General features: G+C 44.8%; 1 pseudogene; it reads left to right on the top strand.

Annotated features, from left to right (window-relative positions):
• The first annotated feature begins 4,120 nt into the window (after positions 1–4,120).
• The window catches only part of LOC115165524 (myelin-associated glycoprotein-like), a 14,033-nt pseudogene continuing 9,891 nt past the window's right edge, over positions 4,121–8,262 (top strand).

Here is an 8,262-nt window from a genome sequence, read left to right as displayed (position 1 = left end):
CCACCTAGAGTGTGTTATCTGGACAGGTATAAAGCTGAAGCAAGGATATGCATTTTCTTGGTACCATTTGAAAGGAAACACTTTGAGGTTTGTGGAAATATGAAAGGTATGTAGGAGAATATAACACATTAGATCTGGTAAAAGATAATACAAAGAAAAAAACTACATTTTTTTTGTTTGTTTTTGTGCCATCATCTTTGAAATGCAAGAGAAAGGTCATAATGTATTATTCCAGCCCGGGTACAATTTAGATATTGGCCACTAGATGGCAGCAGTGTATGCGCAAAGTTTTAGTCTGATCCAATGAACCATTGCATTTATGTTCAAAATGTTGTATCAAGACAGTCCAAATGTACCTTATTTGTTTATTAACAACTTTTCATGTACAAAACTGTGCACTCTCCTCAAGCAGAGGCATGGTATTATTTCACTGTAATAGCTACTGTAAATTGGACAGTGCAGTTAGATTAACAAGAATTTAAGCTTTCTGCCAATATCAGATATGTCTATGTCCTGGGAAATGTTCTTGTTACATACAACCTCATGCTAATCGCATTAGCCTATGTTAGCTCAACTGTCCCGCAGAGGACCCACTAATCCTGAAGACGTTTTTAACCCATAGGAAGTCCCACCCAGTTGACTACTTCAAAATAGTTTAAGTCCTCAATGGCTCTGCCTGTGCTACAATCGGCCTTTGGGCTCAAGAGTCCTCTATCAAGTGGCGACCCGTCTTTCAGGGCAGGTGGGGCAGAGCCTTACCTGTTTAGCAAAAAACTATATATAGACATTTTATGCTGTTGCCTGTTTTGGATGTTATTTTGGCATTAATACGTGTCACCTATAAGTACGCAAACAATGTAAAAAAAAAGATAATTGAGTTAATAAACATGGTATCTTTTTTGCTTTCTTGAGTAAGGCATCTCCAAAATGCAGGTGTTTCAGCCTAGCTCAGTCCTTTCTCTGGTGGTGGGGCAGCCAGCAGAAAATTTGGAGCGTAGGGTTTGGTAATGTTCTCTAGTTGTGCCACAATTGGCTCAGTGTTCGGTCACACATGGGGACACTACGGCACCGCAAAATTGGGTGCTGCCATAGATTTACATTAGAAGTGCCCATCCAAGAAGGCTCAAGGTCTACAGATAAAATGATGTCAAATCAGCATTGATTGGACACATCATGTCGACATCATACTTTCAAAATCTTAGCTAGCAAGCCAGACAAGCAGTCATCATCATGAATCTAGTTGACAATCTACTTGCAAATCCTTTTCAATCCTTGTCATATGAAGAGAAATTATACATAAAACATTTCGGTACTCACCGACCACAAGTTGGAAATGGCAAATTCAACAGTGAGTGGTTTGGAAGGAATCAGTGGCTAACTTGCAAAGCAAACACTAGCCTGCTATTCACTGGAGAGGGTGTGTGGTTCAAGTGTGGGTTTGAGGATATTTTTTTCCAAGCTTAAAAGGATAAACATTCACATGCAAAACCATGGGCCAGAATAGTTTGAATACATTGGCCATGCTGTCAATCCAGCATGACTTCTGCCGCATTCAAAACAACTGGAAACACGGAACTGGGAAATCTCAGACTTCAGTGAGTTCAAGACAACTGGGAACTCTGAAAAACTCTGACTGGGAAAATACATTTTGAATGATCATCCAACTCGAAATTCCAAGTCGGGAACTCGGGCCTCTTTCTCGGGCCTCTTTCTAGCTCTCTGACTGTTGTGTCATCAGCAAACTTTATGATGGCGTTGGAGTTGTGCCTGGCCATGGAGTCATGAGTGAACAGGGAGTACAGGAGGGGACTGAGCACGCACCCCTGAAGGGCCCCCGTGTTGAGGATAAGCGTGGCGGATGTGTTGTTACCTACACTTACCACCTGGGGGAGGCCCGTCAGGATATCCAGGATCCAGTTGCAGAGGGAGGTGTTTAATCCCAGGATCGATAGCTTAGTGATGAGCTTTGAGGGCACTATGGTGTTGAACGCTGTGCTGTAGTTAATGAGTAGTATTCTCACATAGGTGTTCCTTTTGTCCAGGTGGAAAAGGGCAGTGTGTAGTGTAATACAGATTGAATCATCTGTGGATCTGTTGGTGCGGTATGCAATTTGTCTACGGTTTCTGGGATAATGGTCTACGGTCTACGGTTTCTGGGATAATGGTGTTGATGTAAGCCCTGACCAGCCTTTCAAAGCATTTCATGGCTACAGACGTGAGTGCTACGGGTTGGTAGTCATGTAGGCAGTTTACCTTAGTGTTCTTGGGCACAGGGACTATGGTAGTCTGCTTGAAACATGTTGGTATTACAGACTCAGACAGGGAGAGGTTGAAAATGTCAGTGAAGAAACTTGCCAGTTGGTCAGTGCATGCTCGGACAACACGTCCTGGTAATCCATCTGGCCCAGCGGCCTTGTGAATGTTAACCTGTTTTAAGGTCTTACTCAATCGGCTGCGGAAAGCGTGATCACACAGTCATCCGGAACAGCTGATGCTCTCATGCATGTTTCAGTGTTACTTTCCTCGAAGCGAGCATAGAAGTTATTTAGCTCGTCTGGTAGGCTCGTGTCACTGGGCAGCTCTCGGTTGTGCTTTCCTTTGTAGTCTGTAAAAGTTTGCAAACCCTGCCACATCCAACGAGTGCCAGAGCCGGAGTAGTATGATTCGATCTTAGTCCTGTATTCAGCTTTGTCCGTTTGATTGTTCGTCGGGAGGCGGGATTTCTTATAAGCTCCGGGTTAGAGTCCCGCTCCTTGAAAGCAGCAGCTCTGCCCTTTAGCTCGGTGCGAATGTTGCCTGTAATCCATGGCTTCTGGTTGGGGTTTGTACATACAGTCACTGTGCAGCGACGCTCCTCAGCCCTGAGTCTCCAGCGAAGCTCCTCAGCCCTGAGTCTCCAGCGACGCTCCTCAGCCCTGAGTCTCCAGCGACGCTCCTCAGCCCTGAGTCTCCAGCGACGCTCCTCAGGGCTGAGTCTCCAGCGACGCACCTTAGCCCATAGCCTTCAACAGTGGTCTACAGCCCTGAGCCTTCAGCGGGGGTGGGCAGGTTAGAATGGGGACTAAGGCCGGAGCCAGAGCCACCTCCGTAGTTGGAGGATTGGGGGGGGGGGTTAGGGTTAGGGTTAGGGTTAGGGGTTATTTGGGGTTATTTTTTGTGGGGTTTTTGTTTAGGTGCCTTCGGGGTCTGCACCTTTTGGGTGGGGGGGGGGGGGGGGTACTGTCACGTCCTGACCAGTAAAAGGGGTTATTTGTTATTGTAGTTTGGTCAGGGCGTGGCAGGGGGTTTGTTTTGTGTGGTTCGGGTTTTTGGGTTATGTTCTACATTTTCTATTTCTATGTGTTTATCTAGTTTATCTATTTCTATGTTGGGGTTTTGATAGGACCTCCAATTAGAGGTAGCTGGTTGTTGTTGCCTCTAATTGGAGGCCATATTTAGTTGGGTTAGTTTTCTCTTGTGTTTTGTGGGTGGATGTTTCTGTATAGTCTGTGCACCTTACGGGACTGTTTTCGTCGTTTGTTTTGTTTGTGTTTTTTCCTTCAATAAATAAGAAGATGGTCAATATACCCGCTGCATTTTGGTCCACTCCTTACGACGATCGTTACACGGACAAGTGAAGTATTACTCATGACTCTATTAAATTCCCTCCATCAGGACAGGCACCTCCAGCAGCAGCTCCAGCAGCTGCAAACAAATACAGCAAACCTTCAGTCCAGAAAAAATAACAGCACAGACTGGCCTATGTGCTGTTATTTCATGTACTTTCACTCACCCTGATCACGTCAAGTTTAGAACAGCAATATGGTACAAATGCCCTACGAACGGCAAATGCGTTAAGGGTAACGACATCATTTTTGAGGCAGAGGACTGTAGAGCTGTCTGGGAGTTTATTGGGCGCCCTCTAGTGAACATTATTACTACTACCACCACCAAGCTGAAGAATCAGACATTTTCTGTCTTGGCTACTTTTCCCATGTTCAACAATTCAAGGTGATCCTCAGATACAACTATTGTCTTTTTACACACAATTATCTTGACATATGTCATTCTTACCTGAGATAAAAGCAACATAGGCTCATTAGAATATGTACAAAATAGTGATATTAACCATTTCAGTTATATGTCACAGCTACTGACATTAGTTGACCACAGGTAACATATTACTTATATATTGAATATAACATTATATTGACATATATCACATAGCATGGGGCTCCATTGGTCCAAAACAGAATGGTAAAGTGTGAAGTAGTTGATGTGTAATTGAGGTCCGATGTCTGTTGCAGAGGTCTCTGGTGGAGGATTCAACAGAAACCATGTGGTTGGTGTTTGGAGCTGCTTCTGCCCCTGTTGCTGAACATCAAAGGTAAAACTCTTATGTTTCTCATTCCCTCTTGTCAGTGTGAATAACTACTCAATTACACAACAATATCTTAGACTGCGGAAATGTATTTAAAGACTACATATGTAATACTAGAAAAGCAGTAATCTAGATATGCAATTGCACTGTAAAACTGATTTGGTGGTTTTACTGCATTGACCCAGTTGACTTTTCGAGTGTGTCAAACTTACAGCAAACAGCACTAAAACAAAAGGGTACAGAGTAGACACAGGTTCCAACTGTCACACATGGCAGCAGGGAATCAGACTAATGTTCCAGTGCTGAGGGATGGCTGGCGTCCATCTTGGATCAACCTTGTCCCTCTCACTTAAAGTGTTGCGAGTGGTGAGAGTGAGACATATGCTTCCTCCACATAGGGTCTCTGCTCTTACCATCTCACCCAGGGAGATCCTCATGATATCATCATCTGTTCTCTCTCTCTTTGTTCTCTCTGCTCATCTTTTCTCAGTGATTCCATTTGAAACTGTATATGTATTGTAGATTGTTCATTGATATACAGTTTCGCTCTCAATATTCCAATTTCCAATCTCCCTCATTCCCTCTCTCAGATGTCAGTGGCCAGTGGAATGTTTGGGTACCAAGGGACGTCTCGGCCATGACCAACTCCTGCGTGGTCATCTACTTCACGTTCATGTATGCGGCCACACCGCGGCATCCACGACATCTGGTACTTTGGCAAGCCTTACCCCCAGCTCTTCCCACCTGTGGTGTTCAAGACATTGCGCGTGAAAGTTACAAAGGGCGTACCAAGCTCATTGGGGACCTGCACCAAAGGAACTGCACCCCTCATCAGTAATATAGGTACAGAGCACTCCCTGAGGTACTACTTCCGTGCCGACCTGGACGGTGCCAACATCTACACCTACCCAGACTTCTCTGAGCTCAAGGGCTGGGTAAGCCTGCTGAGACCCCGAGAGGCTTTTTTTTAACAGTGTTTTTTATGGTCTGGATTGCCCTCGCCTGGTAACAATGACAGTAGGAGTTGGCAAGCACAAATAGATATGGGACCAGCCTAGGATTGCCCTAGCTGTGATTATAATTATTTTCAATTTAATGAGAATAGGTAAATGTTGTGAACTGGTTTATTTTAACTCATTCACTCTGTCCCCCACACCAGCCCACATTGACATCCCTGCGGAGATAGTTGCTGATGACGTTGGCATGCTACAGCATCCTCCAGACAACTGTCCAGAGAATAGCCTAGAGATCCAATGGATGTACACAGATTACATGCCTGAACCCCACTATACCTTAGACTACGTGGAAGAGAGCAACACAGCCGCACTGTCAAGCACGCTCACCTTCACCACCAAGCCCATCCACAATGGGAGACAGACAGTACTGCTGCCTGGCAGAGAACAAAGATGGACGAGCCAGCAGCTCTGGGGTGGAAGGTACCTAGTGGTTAAAGTGTTTGGCAAGTAACCGAAAGGTTGCTTGATCAAATCCCCGAGCTGACAAGGTAAAATAGAATAGTATTGTACCACATTACACCACACTACACCATCGCAACTCTACATATCAGTCATACCTCTCTTCAGATGCAACTCTCATTCTGGAAGAGTCCATGTGCACAGTGGTGAGGGAAGGAGTCCAGTGTGTTTTCTTGGCTACGGGTAACCCTGAGCCCATCATTGAGTGCTACCTCCCCGACAAGAACATCAACGACACAGACGGCCTCTACAACTACTACATGCACATGGATGGCCACATGTCCATGGGCATGATAAAACTACGGGAGAAGGGTGAGCAACCTGGGCACTGCAGCGTCAGCAACATGTACAGGTCGGAGAGCTTTTATCTGGAGTTACAGCAGTAGTGTGAGTACACAAGTTCAGGTTTATCGTTAAACACAGAAACAAAGGCATACAATTAAAATGCAAAACATTGTATAGCCAAGCATACATGAGATAGAACTGAAATCAGAAGTGTAGTACCTTTATATGATATCTAGGTTGACTGTATAAGTAACAGCACCAACTGGCTACCCCATTGGCTTGATATGGCAATGGCATTATCTTGAATGTAAATACGTTATAGTACCTAGCTAAATTGTATTTTCTGTTCCTACACTGTCTTCAATATGATGTGCTTGTCCGATGTTAGAGAAGTACATGATGGCAGGGATCGTTGGCACCATCGTTGGAGTGGCTGTCATCGCCTTCATCATCGCAGCAGTGAGATATGTGGGCCATAACAACAAGAAGTGAGTATCCACCCTTCACTAACTGTGACAGGGGTCAATGCGAGTTACAGGTAGTAATTTCCTGTTTGAATTGACGATAAGGAAACCCTTCAGCCAGCCATCCATTCTAAACACCTGTGTATTCATTAGCGGAAATGATTGAACGATGGACAACGTGATAATCATAAGTTATGCTAACGCCAGAGCGAGTTCAATTAATTTGCCATCCCTAGTCCCATTTCTGAAATCCTCTGAGATGGAGATCCAAAATGGCTGCCTGGTGGATTGGGTTAGCAAGCCAGTCTAACCGTAGCCGAAAGTTTGCAGGTTCTTTTCCCTGCTTTGATACTGCTTTGTATCCTTAGCCTGCTATGCTAAAAATACTTAACTACGATGCTTCAGAATTATAGCAATATATCACAGTATTTATGCTGCAATAGTTTATTAGACCATGCCTCAGGACTACTTGGCCTGTTGACTCCTTGTTGTTCCCAGTCCACCTGGCTGTGCTGCAGCTCCAGTTTCAACTGTTCTGCCTGCGGCTATGGAACCCTGACCTGTTCACCGGACGTGATACCTTGTCCCGGACCTGCTGTTTTCAACTTTCTCTCTCTACCGGACCTGCTGTCTCTAACTCTGAATGCTCGGCTATGAAAGCCAACTGACATTTACTCCTGAGGTGCTGACCTGTTGCACCCTCTACAAACACTGTGATTATTACTATTATTTGACCCTGCTGGTCATCAATGAACGTTTGAACATCTTGGCCATGTACTGTTATAATCTCAACCCGGCACAGCCAGAAGAGGACTGGCCACCCCTCAGAGCCTGGTTCCTCTCTAGGTTTCTCCTTAGGTTTCCGCCTTTCTAGGGAGTTTTTCCTAGCCACCGTGCTTCTACATCTGCATTGCTTGCTGTTTGGGGTTTTAGGCTGGGTTTCTGTATAGCACATTGTGACATCGGCTGGTGTAAAAAGGGCTTTATAAATAAATTTGATTGAAATTTCCGACGAAAGCTTTTACAGAAAGTCGCTCCAAGACAATGTGCCAGCTCAACCACAACTAAACCCTTGAAACAATAACCATGAACGTCAACCATCAACCATAAAATGTAAGATTATTAACTACGTTGGGAAACAGGCACTTGTTTTAAAATGGATGCCCAGGCTTGGAGTGTCGCCCTGAGTTATTGGCCATGAGACCGAGTCTGATCTTGTGACTCCACCCCCCAGAGAGAATGGCAACCCTGGGCGGTACCTGGTCTCTAAACTGGAGAACCCAGCGTTGTACTACAGCACAGTCAAGAAGGACAAACAATGTCTGAGAAAGAAAGTGGTGAGACATGATGATGAACATGATAATAATAATTTACCCGTTGCTGATACTATACCCGTTGTTACGGATACACATAGTGTGTATCCTGTATTTGTATTTCTTTTCTCTCCTTCTCCCCTCACAGGTGACAATCATCACTCCCCAATCAGTCATCAATCAGTCCCCAAACAGAAGACACCTGCTCCTCTTCCCTCACCCAATCATATCCCTTTCCCTTGGTTTAAAAACCCAGTCAGTTGTTTTTTCTCCAGATCAATCTTTGTGTTCATTATCTCTCTCTCTCTCTCTCTCTCTTCTCTCTCTCCTCTCTCTCTCTCCCTCTCTCTCTCTCTCTCTCTCTA

Source organism: Salmo trutta, chromosome 3, assembly GCF_901001165.1.
Source record: "Salmo trutta chromosome 3, fSalTru1.1, whole genome shotgun sequence".
Taxonomy (NCBI): Eukaryota; Metazoa; Chordata; class Actinopteri; order Salmoniformes; family Salmonidae; genus Salmo; species Salmo trutta.
The sequence above is the reverse complement of the archived record's forward strand: the minus strand, read 5'-3'. Positions and strand labels throughout refer to the sequence as shown.